Below are 10787 nucleotides of genomic sequence, written 5' to 3'. Positions count from 1 at the left end.
GCCCAGTCTCTGCCCAGTCCAGGGAGAGACAGGTTTCCTGGGAAGATGCTGATGAGTGGTTAAGCCACAGGTCTGACCCAAGGCAGACGTCTCAGGCTTCTCAGAGAAGCTGCACTGTCTGACCTGCTGGACAAGTGGGAAACTTCTTCCCAGCGTAGACAACCCATCAGAGCCTATTTGGTGCCTTTTTTCCACGAGTGAATCCAGGCCAGAGAGTGCGAGGGGCTGGTCGCCCTGGAAGCCTGATCCAGCCCAGCAGCACACCCCTGGGCACCCGATAGGACCAGACTGTGCCTTCTACCTGCTTCCTGAGGGTCAGTACTGACCCCAGCTCAGTTGGGAGATCTGTTTGGCAGAACTGAGCCTTCAAAGTTTGGGGCCTTTTCTTGTCATTGTAGGACCTGGGAGGGAACTTGTGAAAACTTCTGCCCACGCCCTGAACCACCCCACCCTCAGCGTGACATGGGGCCCCTGCCTATACATGGGGCTTGGGAGTCCAAAAGCCCTGGAGGGGAAAGAGGCAGCAAACTCAACATTCTCTGTGACCACATTCCAGATGCCTGAGCTCTGTGCATGTTGTACCTCCCTTGTAGACTAGAATCCTTTTCTTTCAAGTCTAACCATTGACATTTTCCCCATTTTTCAAGGCCTAGTTCATAGTCCATGTTCTTTCAGGGAGCATTCCCTGACTCCTCTGTGAAATCAGCCTCCAGACTCGTTTCTCTGCCTGTTCCCTCGGGAACAGCAGTCTGTTCAAGCAGAGAGGTCAAGAGCGTGTGGGTTAGAGTTGATGCAAAGTGAAAGTGCAGGTGGAGAGAGTAGGCTGGGCGGGCTGGGTGGGGCCTGATTGTGATGAGGCTGAAACACCATTGGCTGCATCTCCCTGCAGTTTGGAGCTAATGAAAGTTCTTTTTTTTTGGGGGGGGGGGGTGCGGAGATCGATTTTATTTGGGCTTCTCACAGTGGTTAGAGCCACTAACGATTGTTCCGTCTTCAGAACAATCATAGCACAGGAAATGCGTCACCCAGACTGCCCAGAAAAGTCTGACCAGCTGAATCTTATTGCTTAAAATACACATATTCACAGTAACTGACAAAGGGTGATGTGCCTCACACAGGAATGTGTTAGCATTTGCAAACCTTCCGACTCTAGCACCAAACCCTCCACCAACCCCTTTCTTCTCATTCACCTGGAACACCAGACTCCCTCAAATCTCCCCGGCTCCCTCACGAGTCCTTCAGCTCCCTACTTCTGTTGTGCAGAGTTCTTGACAGAGGGAGAGGCCTGGTGAAGTTGGCAGTTGAAGAGATTTCACTTTCCACAATAAATGGGATGAGGCAGAGGAATGTTGGCGACCTAGAGGTAAAGTGATTAGTTACAGGAGGCCATTAGAGGAGTTTCATCAGTTTCCCCAAATACTGGGCTGTATAAACGTCTATGTGAGATTTTTACAAAAGGAGTTTTGTAAAAATATAGATCCTGAGGCCCTTTCCCCAGAGATTCTGTTTCAATGGATCTGGGTGGGGCTAGAACCTGTGCTTTTAGAAGATGCCCCAGAACAGTTCAGTGGAGTGAGGGTAGATTATTCAATAATGATGTTAGGACAACTGGCTAGCTATATTGAAAAAGTTCCAAGCTTTATCTCTACCTCACTCCTTACACAAAAATAAATGCCAGGTCGAGCCAAGATAGAAATGAAAAGGAAGGGAGGGAGGGAAGCATGAAGGGAGGAACAGAGGAACAGAGGGGTGGAGGGACAGAAAGAGGGAAGAAAAAAATAAATCATAAAAGGACTAGAAGAAAAGTGGGTGACATTCTAAAAAATAATCTTGGACACGAAACCTAAAAGTCATAAAAGGAAAGATTGATGATGTATTTGACCATGTAGAAATAAAATTTTTCTATTCAGCAAAGTTAAAGACTAATGATTAATAGGGATAAATATTTGCAGTTCATATAGAAAGGATTACCATCCCCAGTATTGAAAGAGTTTGCATAAACAAATAAATACATAATTCATTAGAAACATAAGCAAAGGATATGAAAAAAATTACCTGAGTGAAATAATTGTTTAATAAGCTCATGCAAAGTTCTAAGCCTCACTAGAGAATAAGAAATACAGATTTAAAAAATAATAAGTTATCACTGAGGTAAGCAGAGTAATGATTCCCAAACATGTCCACATCCTAATCCCTGGAACCTGTGAATATGTTGCCTTTCAGGACAAAAGGAACTTTGTAGATGTGATTAAATCAAGGATGTGGAGGTGGGGAGATTATTCTAGATTATCCAGGTGGGGCCAAACATAATCACAAGAGCCCTTACAGGTGAAAGAGGGGCAGGGCAGTCAGTGTTGGAATGAGTCAGTGTGAGAAAGATGTGGCCAGCCACTGCTGGCTTTGAAGATGGAAGGGACCAGGAACCAGGGAGTTCGGGTGACCACTAGCAGGCAGACAAAGCAAGAAAATGTTGAGGGGCTTCCTGCTACAGGTAACTGGGTCCCATGGCAGGCAGAGTGACTCCAGGCCTCTTTCTTTGCCCTTACTGGAGGAAACACACAGACCCTGAGAAACATTGGGAGGTAGTCCAGCTATGGTGAGGCCAGGTGTCCTGCCCCATGGCTCTCTTCAGGTGCCCTACTTGCCATCCTACCTGAAGCCCAGATCTGTCTGCCCCTGGGGGGCTCCCAAGGAAGCTGAATCAGAGTCAGGCAGTCCCTGCCATTCAGGGGAAATGGCCCCAAACAGAGAATTGGAGGACTCAGGAATTTTCTTCAGTTTGGCCTGAACACTTCCTAACTGGCTCTCTATGGGTGGGTTGTGCCTCTCCTCTGGGCCTCAGTTGCCTCCCAGAAGCAAATGAAGATGATGGGTACAAAGTGCTGTGCATTTGAGGACAGGATATGGTCATGCAGTTCATCCATTTGGCCGTAATGGAGGCCATGATTCAGGCCCTTCTGAAAGTGCCCTGCCCTGCGCCTCACTGACCAGTCATCATTTCACAGGAACCCAGTTGACCAAGAGGTACACAGGAGGCTCCAAACTCTCCAGCCTCAGTAGGAGAACCATCTAGTGCAGCTTTCATGAATGCAGGGAGATGGACCAGCCAATCTGGGAAAGCTGTGTGCCAAGATTGCACTGACTTAATCCATGAGTATCTTTAGCTCTAGATTGAGCCCCGGGTTGGTACAAAGCATTCAGTATGAAAAGTGTCCCACAAAGTCAGGTCCACAAGACCTGTCACTACCTTGTCCCTACTGCTGGAACCACTTGGCCCTGCCCAACTTGGGAACCAATGCATCTCTTGTCTGGGAGACTTAGAAAGGCTGTACCACTAGCTGGGTGGTTCAGCATTATGTTGGCTTCTTTGGAAGCCCTGCTTTGACCTTCAGATTCAACATCTGCTCTCATTTCTTGAGCATCAGCTGTGTGCCAAGTACAGGCATACCCTGAAGATGTTGTGGGTTTGATTCCAGACCACCACAGTAAAGTGAGTCACACAAGTGTATCAGTTTCCTGGTGCATGTAAAAGTTATGTTTACACTATACTGTAGTCTACTAAGTATGAAATAGCATTATGTCTAAAGAAAACAATATACATACCTTAATTAAAAAATACTTCACTGCTAAAAAATGCTAACCCTCTTCTGAGCCTTTAGTGAGTCATAATCTTTTTGCTGGTGAAGGGTCTTGCCTTGATGTCGATGGTTGCTGACTGAGCAGGGTGGTGGTTGATGAAGGCTGGGGGTGTCTGTGGCAATTTATTAAAATAAGACAACAATGCAGTTTGTTGCATTAATTGACTGCTTCCTTTCATGAACGATTTCTCTGTAGCCTGAAAATCGGAATCAATCCTCTCAAACCCTGCTGCTGCTTTATCAACTAAATGTAATATTCTAAATATGTAACATTCTAAATCTTTTGTTGTTGTTTCAACAGCCTTCACAAAATCTTCACCAGGAGTAGATTCCATCTCAAGAAACCACTCTCTTTACTCACCCCTAGGAAGCAACTCCTCATCTGCTAAAGTTTTATCATGAGGTTGCAGCAATTCAGTCACATCTTCAGGCTCCACTTTAAATTCTAGTTCTCTTGCTATTTCTACCACTTCTGCAGGTACTTCCTCCACTGAAGTCTTAAACCTCTCAAAGTCATCCATGAGGGTTGGGATCAATTTCTTCCAAACTCCTATTAATGTTGATACTTTGACCTCTTCCCATGAATCACACATGTTCTTAAATGGCATTAGAATGGTGAACCCTCTCCAGAAGGTTTTCAATTTACATTGCCCAGATCTATCAGTGAAATCACTGTCTATGGCAGCTATAGCCTTATGAGATGTATTTCTTAAATAATAAGACTTTAAAGTTGAAATTACTCCTTGACCCATGGGCTGGAGAATGGATGCTGTGTTAGTGGGCATGAAAACAACATAAATCTTGTACATCTCCATCAGAGCTCTTGGGTGATCAGGTGCACTGTCAATGAGCAATAATAGTTTGGAAGGAATCTTTTTTTCTGAGAAGTAGGTCTCAAAACTGGGCTTAAAATATTCAGCAAACTGTGTTGTAAACAAACGTGCTGTCATCTAAGCTTTGTTGTTCCATTTATAGAGCACAGACAAAGATAATCCTTAAGAACTCTAAGTTTTTCAGAATGGGTGAATGAGCAATGGCTTGAACTTGAAGTCACCAGCTGCATTAGCCCCTAAAAGAGAGTCAGCCTGTCCTTTGAAGCTTTGAAGCCAGACATTGACTTCTCCTCTTCAGCTATGAAAGTCCTAGACAGCATCTTCTTCCAAATGAGCCTGTCTCATCTACATTGAACATCTGTTGTTTAGTGTCTCCATCACAATGAGTTATCTTAGCTAGATCTTCTGGATAACTTGCTGCAGCTTCTACATCAGCACTTGCTGCTTCACCTTGCACTTTGAGGTTATGGAGATGGCTTCTTTTCTTAGATCCCATGAACCAACCTCTGCTAGCTTCAGACTTTTCTTCTGCAGCTTCGTCACCTCTCTCAGCCTTCATAGAATTGAAGAGAGTTAGGGCCTTGCTCTGGATTAGGCTTTAGTTTAAGGAAACATTATCGCTGGTTTTATCTTCTATCCAGACCACTCAGACTTTCTTCTTATTAGCAATAGGCTGTTTCACTTTCTTATTCATGTTTTCACTGGAACAGCTCTTTTAATTTCCTTCAAGAATTTTTCCTTTGCAGTCACAACTTGGCTAACTGTTTGGCACAAGAAGCCTAGCTTTTGACATGTTTTAGCTTTCCACATGCCTTCCTCACTAAGCTTGATCATTTCTACCTTTTTATTTAAAGTGAGAGATGTGTAACTATTCCTGTCACTTTAACACTTAGAGGCTACTATAGAGTTATTAATTGTCCTAATTTCAATATTGTCATGTCTCAGGGAATCAGGAGGCCCAAAGAGAGGGAGAGAGATGGGGAACAGTCTGTGGAGACAGTCAGAATGAACACACACAGCATTTATCATCTTATACGGGTGTGGTTCAATGAGCCACGAAACAATTGCAGTAGTAACATAAAAGATCACTGGTCACAGATCATCATAACAAATGTAAGAATAATAAAATGTGTCTTTGTGTCTTCCTGACACATAGACAGGAAGTGAGCAAATGCTGCTGGGAAAATGGCGCTGGTAGACTTGCTCGATGCAGTGTTGTCACAAATCTCCAATTTGTAAAAAATACATCATCTGCAAAGTGCAGTAAAACACAGTTAAATGAGGTGTGCATGTACTTTCTATACGTGATAGTCACATTGAGTGCTCACAACAGTCTGTGGCCTAAAAGCAGCAGAGCCAGGATTGGCGCCCAGGCCAGCACTCTTTCCACAAGGCCTGGGCAGCCCCTCAAACAGAAAGACTTTCCCTGATCACAGTGATGGCCATTATTTCTTGACTGTTTACTACAATTCCAGGAGGTAACATGCTAAGCGTTGCATATGAATTAACTCAATTCAAGCCACTCATGGTACTTTTATTATCCCCATTTTATAGATGGGGAGACTGAGGCTTAGAGAGCTTCCCAAAATTTCCAGTTAGGAGGTGGAGAAGCCAGGATTCAAACACAAGCTGAGTTGCAAAGCTGCCTTTGGAATCACATGCTGTGTTGCTGCATGTGTGGGCTTGGTGACTGGACGCCTGCACCTCAGCAGGAGCCCATCATGTCCTTTAGGCCTGGACCCCAGCCCGTGTTGCTGCACTTCCCTGTGTCCCAGTGTCCCCAGGCCTGGGCTCTCTCAAGCTCTTATTAGACTCCCCAGGACCAATATTGCACTGCAATCCCTGTGCGAGTTAGTGTGTTTGTTCCACTGCTCTAAAAGAGACCAAGTAGCTATGGCTTAAGACGAGCTAGATGGTGTCCTTCTCTCTTGTCTCACACCATCCCTTGAGGTCAGGTCCCCATCCGTGTGGTCAGAGTTGTCTCACCACCACCGCTACTTCCATGTTCCTTCCTGAGAAAATGAGGATGTGGAGGGAAGACACCTTTCTTTTTGGCCATAATCTATGAGCTATATCTGTTGGCCAAAACTAGCTGCAAGGGAGGCTGGTAGATACAGTCTAGCTGGGTGACCACAGACCCAGCTGATGCTCTGGGGCTTCAATTACTAAAAGAAAGGGGAGCAACTAGTGGGAGACATTTTCAGTCTCCATCACGTTCCACACTCCCAGCCAGAGCCCCACCATTGGCCTTAGCCACTCTCTGTCCAGACTTCCTTCAGCAGCTGTCTGACAAACTCTCCCATTAGTCTTCAGACCCACATCTTCACATTCACCCTCTCTTGCCACCATCTGAGCTCCCAGCCACTTTTACTTTTCTTTGCAGTGAAAGAATTCTGCCCTATCTTGTATACACACACACACACACACACACACACACACACACACACACACAGTGTCACACACAAAGATTCTCAGAAGAGGCACTGGTTTTATGTTGGGTCCTTAAATGAAAACACTGTTTGCCTCCCGTCCAGCCTGTGGCCTTCTGTGGTGGGTTTCAGCTTTTGAAAATAAGTGGAAGGCATACTTTCCTGGTGTTTTTAACATCAGTATGTTTTATTATTTATGGTCGGTAAAATTTTGACCAGATGTTGGCATATTGTGATGAATGCATGCATGCATATGTGTAACTAAATTATAAGAACTTTATGCCCCAAGTCAGGGGTAGATTGACCTAACATCAGGCCCCTGTCCCTGTCTTGCCTCAGTCTTTTCTAACTTGACTGGTGACACAAGCTCCCTAGTCTTCAGCCCATGCACATTCAAGCTGGCCTCCTGCCAGGACTGGTGGAATTGACCACCGGGTAGAGCCCATCCCCACCTCCCCCTTGGTAGAGCCCCCTGGGGAGTCCATTCTGGGCTACGCCTATGTTGTCCCTGAACCTTGGATACAGAATTGCTTTCCAGTTTGGTTTCAGAGCTTCATCCCCCTCGCCTCAGCCCTTTTGGCTCCTCCCTCACCTCCCGCTCCCCTGAGGGCTTCGTGGCTCCAGCCCCAGCACCCTGCTCTCTTTCTTGTTGGCCTGTCATAATAGCTAAAACTATGGAAGCTTCCGAAAGTGGGAGCTGAACTGTCTGATATGTTAGCCAACTGACTCTTGAAACTCAGTTTCTCTTCTTGGTTCTAAGTTGGTTTCTAAGCCAGAGCTCTGAAGGCTGTGGCCTCAGTGGCAGGCAACGTGGACCCCATGGCCATTCAGCCACCAGCAGCAGAGGACGTCCATCCTTCCTCTGGCCTGAGGCTCGGGGCCCTGTTGGCCCAACTCCTGGGCCCTGTAAAGGTAACCCTCTACCTCTGACCTCATGTCACTGGTGTCTTTTACAGGTGTTCTCACCAGTTCTCTGCAGAGGCAGCTTTTTCCTATGTTATTTCAAGCTTATATTTTACACATACCCTCAGAAGCACAGAAGGTAGAAAAGAGCCATTTCCTTAGTATCACTTGGTCACAGTGATAGAAAACGGGCCTTTTAAAGGAGTTAAAGAGTTAAGTAAACGAGTGTTGATGCCAGTGTGAATTGTAATCCTTTTCAAGGCTGAAACCTTCTTAGTCCTGGTAAGTTTGCCCCAGGTCTGCGCCCAGTCCCACTGCACCCTCCCATTGCCTCTTGTGTTAAGGACCTCTGACCTGTCGTGAGGTGTGGAGCAGGGCAGCAGGGAGCACTGGCCCAGGAGTCCAAGGACCTGTGTGCCCTAGGCTAGTCATTGCCCCCTGCAGCTCAGGTGCCCACGGTACAGAACGAAGGTGTGGGCCTTTCAGCTCTCAGGCCTCACTGACCCACTCCATCCGGGTCGCCAGTGGTTCTGATGTGCCCTGGCTGCTCCTGCCCCAGAGGGTGCTGGCAGGAGGGCCCTCTCGGGAAGAACCCCAGGCCTGGCACACAGGTGCAGCCTGGATGCTGACCCCAGGCATGTGGTGCAAGCCCAGGGAGTCACCTGATGACACAACAGCCACCTGACTGTCTCCCTCATCCACCCCACCCCTCCTACCTGGCCTGGGAATTGCTCCAAACCCTAGCCTCTGGGCACTTCCCCACCTGGCCCTGGAGAACCTGTGTCTTGGTGAAGGGAGAACCATAGGACTCAACACTGTAGGGTTCTCCTTGGCCAACTGACCGTCACCCAGGCTGCTCATTCGCCACCCAGTCGTGCAGAGGGTCCTTTCCATCCGTCAGAGGAAGCAAAGCTTACCACTAGCTGGTATTTTGGGGGTGCTTTGAGATCCTTGCACGAAAGGGTCAATAGAAATAGTAAGTAGAGTCAACCCTTTATTATCCATACACAGCACCCAGGGGCCTCCCCTTCCCCCACCCGCCACAGGTACAGCCAAGCCCAGGAGTCACAGAGAAGCCTGGAGCACAGTTCTCCGTCTACACTGCAGATGCCAGCTACCTTGTCTGACTTTTCCATGACTCGGCACTTCTGCCCACACTAGCTTGGATAAGCAGGGCCTGGGGTGATGCCACCAGGATGGACTCCCCAGCCTCAGTCTTCTCCCCGTTTCTCCTGTCCAGCAGCCACAGGAAAGTTAGGACATAAGTCGAAAGGCCCCCTTGATGCTGAGCCTCTGGACATCCCCTGATGCTCCATAACAGGGATATAGCTGCATCCTATGGGGCCAAGCCAGTCCCTCCACAGAACAGGGAGCCATGGACTGTGGTGCCCATTATGCCACAGAGGTCCTAGGGGGCATTTATTCACTGAGGTGGGGGCGAGCCCTGGCCAGGGGCAGGAGGCACAGGGTGGTCTGCCTCAGCTACCATCACTGTGCAGTTTTCAGGGAAAATTACATCATCCTTCTAGGCCTCAGTCTTCTCATCCGTCAAGTGAGGGGATGAGACTAGACAACCAGTCTCTGGGAACCCTTAGGAGACCATGGTGTCATTTCATCCATCAAAAGTTTATATCAGACCCCCAGAGTCAACACTTGTGCCTGGTTTGGGTCCCAAGGTAAATGTTGATCGTGAGGTAACCATCTGTTCTGATTTGTCTGTAACAACCCTGGTTTCTTCCTGTTGCTCTCCATAATTGCTAGTTGTACCTCTTTCGCTCTTGAAAGTGTCTTAGTTTGGATGATATATTACATGGCCACCCTGTCGACTGTAATATGATGAAATGAGATTTCCCTGCCTTACCCACATTCGTCCTGCTTGGGGAGGGTGCTCTGCCTGAGTCAAAGGAGGCCTTTGACTGCTCAAAGAATAGCCTTTGCTGAGTTGTGACTGTCCATTGACAAAAATCAATCACTTCATTTCCTAGAGGGATGTCATTTGAAGACACAGGTGATCTCATGCATCATTCACTGCCCCTGTCTGAAGTACCACATGAAAAAGTTCTTTTCAAGTAATCCTTTGCTTCCTACAAGGAACTTACATATTTCTTCCTCTCTGGTTATAAGGACTCTGTAATGGACATCTCCCTTTTCTCCTTGGCTGCCAGGAAGCTCAGATATAAGTATATAACTGAACTATAGAAGCAAGCTGTTATGATTGTTATACCAGTGTTCTTTCCATCCCAGTAATCCTGACCTCCTGCTTTATTTACATTTTCCTTTGTTCTGATTTGTTATTCTTATTTATAATTTTCTTATATTTATTTATAGCTTGTCATTCTTTTAAAAATATTTATAGAATTTTGTTATACTTACATTGAAGTCTTTATAGAACCAAGATGGAAAAGAAACAAAAAAGGAATAAATTTATAAAATATAATTTTTAATTAATTATTGAACTACCTGCCCTTTCATGGCATGTCACTATGTCCAAGGTCGTGCCACTTTAGCAACAATTATTTGAGTCTTTCAGACTTATTAACTTTCTGAGCACTCTGTGAAAGTAGAAAAAGGAAACTTTTCCAGACGCATCAGCAAACGCCCAATGAAAATAAAGGTGAGGTCATGAAGGGAGACTGAGGTCAGGATGCCAGGGGCAGAGCACACCTACAGGAGAAGGAGGAAGGCCGCAGAGACACGGGTCACTCCCCCAGACCGTCACCCAGGGGACAGACACCTGCGAGGTGGCTGAGGAATAAAATCTGGTCGTGGGGAGCCTGGGTTCAAGTGCTGGCCCTGCCTCTTAGGAGCATAGGACCTTAGCAGGCAACCCTGCCTCTGCAGTGCTTAGTTTCCTCCACTGGAAAGTAAGGTGGCTGGCAAGACAAAGTTCACAGTGATTTCCAGCTTTGAAATTCTGACCATGCTCCTGGGGAGAAGGGCTCTGCAATACCCTTGGAGGCCAGGAAGCTGAGGCTGCCCAACTT

The sequence above is a fragment of the Hippopotamus amphibius genome, chromosome 1 (assembly GCF_030028045.1).
Source record: "Hippopotamus amphibius kiboko isolate mHipAmp2 chromosome 1, mHipAmp2.hap2, whole genome shotgun sequence".
Taxonomy (NCBI): domain Eukaryota; kingdom Metazoa; phylum Chordata; class Mammalia; order Artiodactyla; family Hippopotamidae; genus Hippopotamus; species Hippopotamus amphibius.
This window is presented reverse-complemented; position numbering follows the sequence as displayed.